At 44.9% G+C, this 10,090-nt stretch overlaps 1 non-coding gene across 1 annotated transcript; it reads right to left on the bottom strand.

Annotated features, from left to right (window-relative positions):
- Positions 1-8,471: 8,471 nt before the first annotated feature.
- Positions 8,472-8,578, bottom strand: LOC115831777. Its single transcript, XR_004027273.1, has one exon. It is a non-coding gene; the product is annotated as a U6 spliceosomal RNA (small nuclear RNA).
- Positions 8,579-10,090: the final 1,512 nt, after the last annotated feature.

Raw genomic sequence — 10,090 nt, 5'->3', positions numbered from 1 at the left:
GAGAGTTTATTTATTTATTTATTTATTTATGAGACACATTCTTGCTCTGCCGCCCAGGCTGGAGTGCAGTGGTGCAATCATGGCTCATCATCCATTGCAGCCTCGATCTCCTGGGGTCAAGCAATCTTCCTGCCTCAGCCTCCCAGATAGCTGGGTATAGAGGTGCACACCTCCATGCCCAGCTAATTTTTTTTATTTTTACATTTTTCATAGAGATGGGGTCTTGCTGTGTTTCCCAGGCTGGTCCCAAACTCCTGGCCTCAAGCAGTCCTCCTGCTTCAGCCTCCTAAAGTGCTAGGAATACAGGCATGAGCCACCATGACCAGCCTTTGTTTTTCCCCCTTTTAATTGTGGTAAAATATACAAAACACAAAATTTACCATTTTAACCTTTTTTGTGTATGTGAGAGATAAGGTCTTGCTCTGTGGCTCAGGCTAGAATGCAATGGCACTATCATAGCTCACTGCAGCCTTGAACTCCCAGGTTCAGGCAATCCTCCCACCTCAGCCTCTTGAGTAGCTGGGACTACAGGCATGAGCCACTATGCCCTGTTAATTTTTAAATTTTTTTGTAGAGACAGGGTCTCCCTAAACGGGCCCAAGCTGGTCTCGAACCCCTGGGCTCAAGTGATCCTCCTGCCTCAACCTCCCAAAGTGCTGGGATTATGGGCGTGAGCTGCCGTGCCCAGGCCATTTTAGCCATTTTTGAGTGTACAGTTAAGTAGCATTAAGTACATTCACATTATTGTATAACTATCACCACCATTCTTTTCCAGAAGGTAATTTATTTTATTTCAACAATTTTTAAACAATTTTTATTTTTTTGTGGAGATGGGTCTTGCTATGTTGCCCAGGCTGGTCTCAAACTCCTGGCCTCAAGTGATCCTCCCACCTCGGCCTCTCAAAGTGCTGGGATTATAGGCATGAGCCACTGTGCCCAGGAGAATTTATGTGTAACATAAAAATATCTTTGGAGCTCATGGCTGGCTATCCACAGCCTCAGCTTGACCACCGCCCGCCCCCCCCCCCGCCCCGCCCCGTCCCGTCCCGTCCCCTCTTACCTAACTATTACAGTGGTCCGGTGGTCGGGCTTTCTGCTTACCTCTAATCCCTGTTGTGTCTGTAAACCAGTCCTTCTAAAATGCAAATCTGATCTCCGTTAGCCTTAGGGTCTTTCCATTCTCCACCCACACCTTCCCTCCAAAAGTAGGCTAGGCCTCATTAGCATGGCATTTAAGGCAGTTAAAATTTCAGTTCTTGGCACACAGGCCTCAAGAAATGTGGGGAGTTCTCTGAACATGCACTGCCTGAGGGATAAGGGATCCAGGAATCATGCCTGTTTTGCAGACGAAAAATGGTGACATCTCCAGCCTGGGATTCCACCCTACTTAGGACGGGGTACTTTTCTGGGCAGCCTCATTGTGCATAATTTGGGGAACACCAAGAACCAAGCCGCATTCTCTGATTCCAAGCACCTGCTTGGAGATAGTCCTGCCATGAGAAATGGTGCCACCGAGTTGGGCTGTGGGAGATCTTGGTTTTCCGGCCTCTGCCCTGGGTTTGTTGAGGGACTTGACCTTCCTGGGTCTCTATTCTTCATCTCTGAAAATAGAAGATTGTTCTTTGCTGGCTCTGTGGGAGTGGATGAAGCCTGCGAGGCAGAGGGGTGCTAGCCTTTCTCAGAAGTGTGGAGAGAGATGGTCAGAGGGAGAAGGAGCGGACGGAGTCCTTATTCACCACTTTGCTTGGTGAGCTAACTGGCTCATGTCACCTGCTGACATTCAGAAAATGTGCATCCCAGGGCTGGTCCAGAGCAGCTGTCAATGAGGTGTCTATGGAGTGAAGGCATGATTTGGGTCCTCAGCGATGCTTTCTGCAGTCATCCCTGAAGTTCTAATAATCAGCTCCCTCAGGCCCATGTCCGCCAGCCCATCATACCTTGCATTAGCTATTCACAGCCTGCTCTTGTTCTGTAATTTACCTTCTTGGGGAAAGGACACCTTTCTTCTGGATGTTAAAAAAAAAAAAAAACACCTAAATGCTCAGTAGGTTCCATTCCTGCAGTGTGTTCCCCATTTCCTACACTTGGCTCCGCTAGTTTGGAAATGATCCCAGGGCTTTCTGGCTTTCAAGAGTGGACGAGGATCTCTCCGGACGGTAAGAGGATGGGGAGAAACGTCTATAGTTTCCCTCCCCCGCCATCTGTGCGGAGGTTGTTCTTTAGTGATCTTCCCCATTTGACCTGTTTTCTGGGAGATTCTACCGCCACATTGAGTTGGAGTCTCCCAAAAGCTGCCCGTGGGAAAGCGTTGCCAGTTGCCTTGAGTCGAATAAAGGCTGCAAAATGACTTTAAAAAAATACTTGCAATATGCTTTGAAGTTATTGATGATGCTAAGATTAGACAAGGAAGATCCCTGCTTGCTAAGAAGATTTATCAGGTTTTGCTTTTCTGCTATTTCCAAGAAAACCTCAAAAAGAGGGATGCCCTCCCATGGGGACATGAATGGTACCACCTGAGGGACAGGTGGCTGTCATCACAGCAGGGAAAGGCCAACTCCAGAATGTATGGGTCAAATTTTTCGCTTGAGCAGGAGGTGGAGTTGGAGATGGGCTGCCTTTGCTGCTGCCCTGCCTGGGCCAGTCTGTGCCTGTGGTCATTTACACCCTGTGCGTCTTCAGGGGAAGGGGAAGTAAGGGAAGCTTTCTTCTTTTAAATCTCCTAGTAATTTGAGGAAGGCCAGTCATCAGACTAGGAGAGTTGGTCACTACCTCTGCCCCTGGCAAATGCATCTGCCTGCCTGCCACAGCCCCGCTTGCAGTCAGTCAACAGCTCGTACTGAGCCCTTCTGTCTGTGGGGCCCGTGGGCGCACGAGGAGATGGAGGAGGAGACATTGCTGTTGTTTCCAGCACCGGGTTCAGGGCTGGCTTCTGGGAGATTGTTTATTTATTCTGAGGAATTTTGCTGGCAATTAGGCCAGGTTGCTCATGGGAAAACACAAGTATGTTGGTGATGGTCTGAACAGTCATGCTTCTTATGGGTGTGGCCACTCATTGCACTTGCACAGCCATGCACACCCACGCACACACACATGTGGACACATACACATGCAACCATACCCTCTGCATGCAGGTACTCATGTGCACACATGTATGTACCTACACACAAGCTGCACACATGCACAAATGCTCATGCACAAGCACGAGTGCACACTCACACAAGCATGCACATATGTGGACACACACTCACCATGCAGCTTTTTAATTAAGCAGACGAATACAAACATCAAACAACGGCTTATTTATAGAAACAAGAAACCTAGCAGAAATACATAAATAAATGCCAATATAAAATCTTATACTTTTCTCTCTACTCTTTAACTATGAATACTTCTTCATCCTATTTGTCATTCTGGTTTGAGAAGAGAGGCCAGTACTTCCTCTCGCTTTTACTTTGGCAATGAAAACTGCCTTTGAGTCTCATTCCTGCTCCCTGCCTGCACAAAAGCTCTGGATCTGCCTTCTCAGGAGGCAGCGTCCTTTGATGGTTAAACTCTCGGCAGCTGGTCTCTGAGGCTAGCTCTGATACTTACTAGTGGTGTAACCTGGGGCAAGTCATGTAACTCTTTCTGCTTCGGTTTCCTTGCTTGTAAAATGGGGAAAATAATATCATTGCCTTTTCGGGATGTTGTGAGAATTAAATGAATGCTGAGTCCAGTGCCTGGCATGTAGTATCAGATAAATACTAGTGATGATTCGTTTTCCCCTGGCCCCGGCCATGCTCTGGAGAGACGCTTCTGGCTGTCTTGGGCCTTCGTCCTTCTGTGCTCATCCCCCCAGTATTTTAGGAAAAAAGTTATCTTTCTTTTCCATGTGATCAGGGAAAGAAGGTGGCAGTAAGATTAGACACAGGCCCCATGATTCTTTTCTGCCATCCATAGACTTCTGTCTACCTGACTGTCAGCTTTGATTTTTACCCTTTTGAGCTATAGTTGGGATTATTCCTAATTTGCAGCACATGGTTCCTTAGCAACCTTCACTAATATAGGATTAGGTATAAAAATACTTTTGGTTAGAATTTTAAACATCTTCATTTATTATAGACCATTGCTTTTAAAAAATCTTTTATTTCCCCTCTCCTTATTACAAAAGTAATGCAAATTCATTGTCAAATAATTAGAATCCCCAGATAGTCAGAAGGAATAAAAGCCCACCTTTCGCTGGCATCTTGATATAAATTCTTCCAGTTTTAAAAATGGCGATGCATATATATTTGTACAAAATGGGAACTGTTTTTCACAACCTTTTTGTAAAAAGCTTTCCTCTCATTTCACAACGACCTTGAGTCCACGATGTTTTAAAATGATTTTTAAAAGAACATAAATTTTTGGCCGGGTGCGGTGGCTCACGTCTGTAATCCCAGCACTCTGGGAGGCTGAGGCGGGCAGATAACTTGAGGTCAGGAGTTTGAGACCAGCCTGGTCAACATGGTGAAACCCCGTCTCTACTAAAGATACAAAAAATTAGCCAGGCATGGTGGCACATGCCTGTAATCCCAGCTAATTGGGAGGCTGAGGCAGGAGAGGTATTGCTTGTGAGGGTTCAGCCTTTATTCAGAGGTTCTGGGGCCCTGCAGCCAACAGGGTGAACATGAGAACAGCAGTGGCAGGTGGCTGAATGGGTTCTCAGACTGGCATCACCAAGCTGGAAGGGACTGGGATTCATACCCGGATGTTGGCTTCATGCACTTGGCCAATGCTGATCACAGCACCCTTCAACCCCAGCAGGAGTAGGCACCTCTTTCTGAGCCCCTAGGGCTCCCCCTGTCCTATGTGGAGACCATTTCTCTATTGTATTAGTTTCCTATTGCTACTCTAACAAATTACGACAGACATAGTGGCTTAAAACACACAAATTTATTATCTTACAGCTCTGCAGACTAGAAGTCCAACACAAGGTTTCACTGGGCTACAATCAAGGGGCTAGGTAGCTGCATTCTTTTCGTTATTTTTATTTTTTTTCTTTTAGAGGCCATTGGTTTTGGATCTTTTTGGAGGCTCTCAAGGGGCAATCTAGAGGCCACCTTTTCCAGCTTCTAGAGGCTGCCTGCACTCCTTGGCTCATGGCCGCTCCTTCCATCTTCAAAGCCTGCCTGGGTGTGTTGAGTCCTCTTCACACTTGAATCACTCTGATCTCCTCTTCTGCCTTCCTCTTCTACTTTTAAAAACCCCTGTGATTCCACTGGGCTCACCTGGATAATCCAGGATAATCTCCCTATTTTAAGATCTGTTGATTGATACTCTTAATTCCATTGGCCACCTTAATTCCCTTTGCCACATAAGGTAACATATTCACAGGTTGCAGGGATTAGGATGTGGACATCTTTGGAGGCCATTATTCTGCCCACCACATCTGTTGCCTTAAATCGTGCTTTCCATCTCTCACTGTTAGTACATCTCATGTGGAGTGCTTATGGCTCACCTCCCTACCCAGATGTAAACTCATGACAGACTGAAATTGGGTCTTGTTCTGGCCTGAATTGTTCATGATTTGATCTTCAAACCTTAGCTACTGATACCCCAGGAGGTATGGGGGAACTTTCCAAGGGGTATGTGGGCAAAGGTGGCTTCAAAGGAATTCCCTATGTGTCCTTTGCTAACACACATCTGCCTGAGAATGTGCCTGTGGTGGAGGCTGGTTCTCTTTTTACCTCCTACTCTTTCCTGACGTTTTTCTTTCACCTTAACAAAGAAAGACCCAGCCCTATCTCCCTGGAAGTGCCAAACAGTGACATTCAAAACACCGATGTCTGCAAAGCCTCCATGGCCCCCTCAACCTGATTAAGACATATGTTTTCAATAGATTGTATGTATATATTTATTACTCATATACCAAAATTTGTAATATGTTTACATTGCCTTGATCAAATGTATACAAATAATGGTTACAATAATATTCAATCCAGAGGAAAATTATTAGCACTCAGAGCCTAATGGTTGCAGGAGGTAAAAAGGAAACTAGAATTTCAACTTATATGCAGTTTTTTCTTGCATAGAATTAGGATAACAATGTGATTATAAAAGACTTACTAGCGCAAAATTATATTAGAACAAATAAATTTGACTTCAAAGAGGAAAAAGGAAAAATGTAAAATTTTATGACTCATAAAGAAGAGTTTGTTCTTGTATTTTTTAAAATAACTGATGGTGAGTATCAAATTACTATGGTATTTAGAGTCCATTGGAAACATTTAAAAGAGTGATGTGACAGTTTTATTTATAAAATGTCAATATTTATAATACAGTGGGAATTGCATCGTTCATATTATTTAAATTTATGTTAATTTTAGATGTCAACCAAAAATGTGCAAGGACTTACTTAGTGTATCAAAATTCTTTAGGAGGTAACATGAGCTTAAAATTTTGAAGACTTTAACTTTTAAAGTTAAAAGACTGCTTTATGGGATCTTATGCACAGTAAGTGCTTAAAAATGTTTGTATTTGAAGTTTGTAAAACATTAGGATAAAATTAAGGTGGTCAAAAAAAGTATAAAGTTAGAAAGTTTTAATATAGACGATTCTCTAGTGATACCTTAGATGTGCTCCCCTTGATAGCTCCTGAGCGTCTTTGGGGACTCTGGGATTCTAAGAAATCTTTAACTTCCTTTCTTAGTCCTTGATGATTGGCTTAAGGCAGTAGAGATTGGCTTAAGATGTTGATGATGGGCTTTGCAAAATCCCTGAAGAATAGTACTCAGGAAGGGAATGGAGATTTTGGTTGCTCATTCATCCATCCAACTAACCAACCATCCAACCAACCAACCAACCAACTACCCAGCCAGTTTCAAAGAGTGCTAGGTCCCAGGCTAGGAGCCTGGAGGTGGAGACTGGAGGGGAGACAGGAAGTACAAAGTTGAATTATGTATAGTTCCTTCCCTCAGGATCCTGCAGGCCATAGTGAAGTACATAGCATCTTGGCCTTCCCTGGCTTCTCCTGGAGACACTCTCCCTTTCTGCTGTACTCTACCCTTTTTAGGATTGTGTCTGATCGACAGGACATGTTTCTGGTAGAAGGAGATTTTGCTGTCTATGCTAGTTGCATTTGGGTGCAGGGTCCCAACGTGGCAGCTACTCCTCCCCTTCCCTGCATATGTCTGTGAGGCCTCCTGCACCCTCCCTCACCTATGCTCCTGGCTGCCTTAGGTTGTTGATTCCTCGTTAGCAGGAGTGAGTCCATTTTTAGGAGTGATGAGTGGATGGAAAAATGTCACCAGTCACTCATGACAGATGTCGCCAAAGCTTAATTAGGACTAGACGAGACGGTTTCAGCTCAGTAACTTCATAGATGGTGCAGGAAGAATGCCTGATCATAGAGCAAGGATTCAGGGTCTCAGGCAAGATTTTAAAAATCCATTTGTGTCACCTTCATGCAAAGTGGTCTGCTCCACATTACAGGGGGTGCAAAATGTACAAGATGTAGTTTCCGTTCTCGTGGAGGTTATCAGTAAAAGTTCGCATGTGAAAAGAAATGGATAAGATATAAAATTGTGTTTTTACTCCTGCCTCAATATTCTCTCTTTCTGTCTCTCTTCTCAGGCTCTGTCTCTCTCTGTCTGCTAAGGGACCTGGCAGGGCTCCCAGGCCATGCATTCGATGGGGTAATCCTTGGGGAGAGGGGATGGTGATGAGTACTTGGGAGTAAAGAACCACCGGAGAGAAAAACAGAACAGGTCCAGGAAGTGGGCATGGGGCATGAAGGAATCAAAAACCTTATTGTAGGATTTTGGGAGCAGTTTTGGTGGGGAGTTAGTCAAGGCCAGGCATGAGGAAATAGGCTGCTGGGGGCTCTGTGGGTGGGAAGGGAAGTGGAGAATGAGACGAGTGGAGAAGATGGCTTGATTAGGTGTTGGTATGGGTTGTGAATTAGACCCCCTTCAGTGTTCTAGCAGGGGTGCTGGTAAAGACTGGAATTGCTCACATTTAGGAAGACTTTGCTTCCTGAAATGTTTTCAGACTGTTTTAGCCTGCTAGTACTGCCATAACAAAGTGCCACAGACTGGATGCCTGAAACAACAGAAATTTATCGTCTTACAGTTCTGGAGGCTGGAAGTTGAAGGTCAAAGCATCCGTGAGGCTGTTTCCTTCTGAGGGCTGTGAGGGCAGGCTCTGTTCCAGGGCTCTCTCCTTGGCGTGTAGATGGCCATCTTCATGTTCATGTGACGTGGTCTCTGCATGCGTGCTTGTGTCCAAATTTCCCACACCAGACATATTGGGTTAGGGGCCCACCCTACTCTGGTACGACTTCATCTGAGTTAGTTACATTTGGAATAACTCTATTCTCAAAGTCACACCTGAGATTCTGGAGCTAGGACTACAATTTAGGATTTTTTGTTGGGCAGACATAATTCAGTCCACAGCACAGGTATACTTTGGACCACATGGTGCTCTAGCTTGTATTTGGGTTATTGTGTTTTTTTTTAATGTCATGCTTCATGAATTTTTGTGTCATCCTTGCGCAGGGGTCATGCTAATTTTCTCTGTATTGTTCCAATTTTAGTATATGTGGTGCCGAAGTGAGCACTATAAAGTTTATTAAATGAATTAATGCATATAACAGGGTAAATGATTCTATGCATTTGTTATTGCTAAGGCTACAGTAAAAGCAATAACTTCTGGTTTAAATGAAGGCTAGCTATGCTATTTGAAAAACCTTCAAGATGAAATGTGAATTTCCTCATGTTATTTTTATGCTTCCAACCCTCAGTGCCTTTCCCTTGCACTTGAGGTAAAATGCCAGCTGCTCGTATTTAAAAAAAATTTTAAAAAATGCTAAAAAAATATTTTCTGTAGAGACAAGGTCTCGCTGTGTTGCTCAGGCTGGTCTTGAACTCCTGGCCTCAAGCAATCCACCCACCTTGGCCTCCCAAGGTGCTAGGATTTCAGCATGAGGCACTGCTCCTGGCTGTAAAATGCCAGCTTCTTACTGTGGCTTCCAGAGCTTTCAGGACAGGCCTCTGCCCATGTTCCCAGCACATCTCCGGCCATTTTATTCGCTCTGCTCTTGCCACACTGGCCTTTTTTCAGTTTTTGTAAACTCAGCCGCTTTCGGGGCCTTTGCACAGACTGTGCCCTCGGTCAGCAATGCTTTCTCCCTATGCCCAGTTCTCCCCTTCTCTGCATGGTGTCATCTTCCTCATTCTTCAAGTTGTGTCTTAAGTCTCACCTTCTCAGGAGCCTTTTCTGACCTCTCGGTCTGAAGTAAGCTACCCCGTTATTTATTATCTCCTACAATGTAGTGAGTTGAATGGTGCTCCCAAAAGGTATCTCTACTTGCTGGAACTTATGAATGTGACCTTACTGGGGAGAAAGGGTCTTTGTAGATTCAATTCAATTAAGGATCTTGAGATAAGATCATCGTGGATTGTTTGAGTGGGCTCTAAATGCAATGACCCACGTTCTTATGAGACACAAACAGAAGAGAAACACCTGGGGAGAGGAGAAGGCTGTGTGCCATTGGAGGCAGAGGATAGAGTGGTGCAGCCACAAGCCCGGGAATGCCTGCAGCCACCTGGAGCTGGGAGAGACAGGGAACAGTTATCCCCACGAGCTCTGGAGGGAGCATGGCCCTACTGACACCTGGATTTTAGATTTCTGGCCTCGGGAACAGTGAGAGGGTATATTTCTGTTGTGTTAAGCCAGCCAGTTTGTGGTAATGTGTGAGAGCAGCAACAGCAAATTAATACACACAACACTTGGTTTTTTCCTTCCACGTCACTTATGACAACTTACTTTCATGTCACAGACTTGGTGACTTGTTTACTGTCTGCCCCCAGCTCCCTTTTAAAAATTATTTTTATATTTTTGAGACAGGGTCTCATTCTGTTGCCCAGCCTAGGGTGCAGTGGCATGATCAGGGCTTACTGCAGCCTTGACCTCCCGGACTCAAGGGATCCTTCCACCTCAGCCTCCTGAGTAGCTGGGGCTACAGGCATGTGCCATCGCCCAGCTAATTTTTGTATTTCTTGTAGAGATGGGGGTCTCACTATGTTTTCCAGGCTGGTCACTTACTCCTGGCCTCAAGCGATCCTCCTGC

This window comes from Nomascus leucogenys, chromosome 2 (genome assembly GCF_006542625.1).
Source record: "Nomascus leucogenys isolate Asia chromosome 2, Asia_NLE_v1, whole genome shotgun sequence".
NCBI classification, from domain to species: Eukaryota; Metazoa; Chordata; class Mammalia; order Primates; family Hylobatidae; genus Nomascus; species Nomascus leucogenys.
Note: the sequence above shows the minus strand (reverse complement) of the source record. Positions and strands in the feature narration are given on the sequence as shown.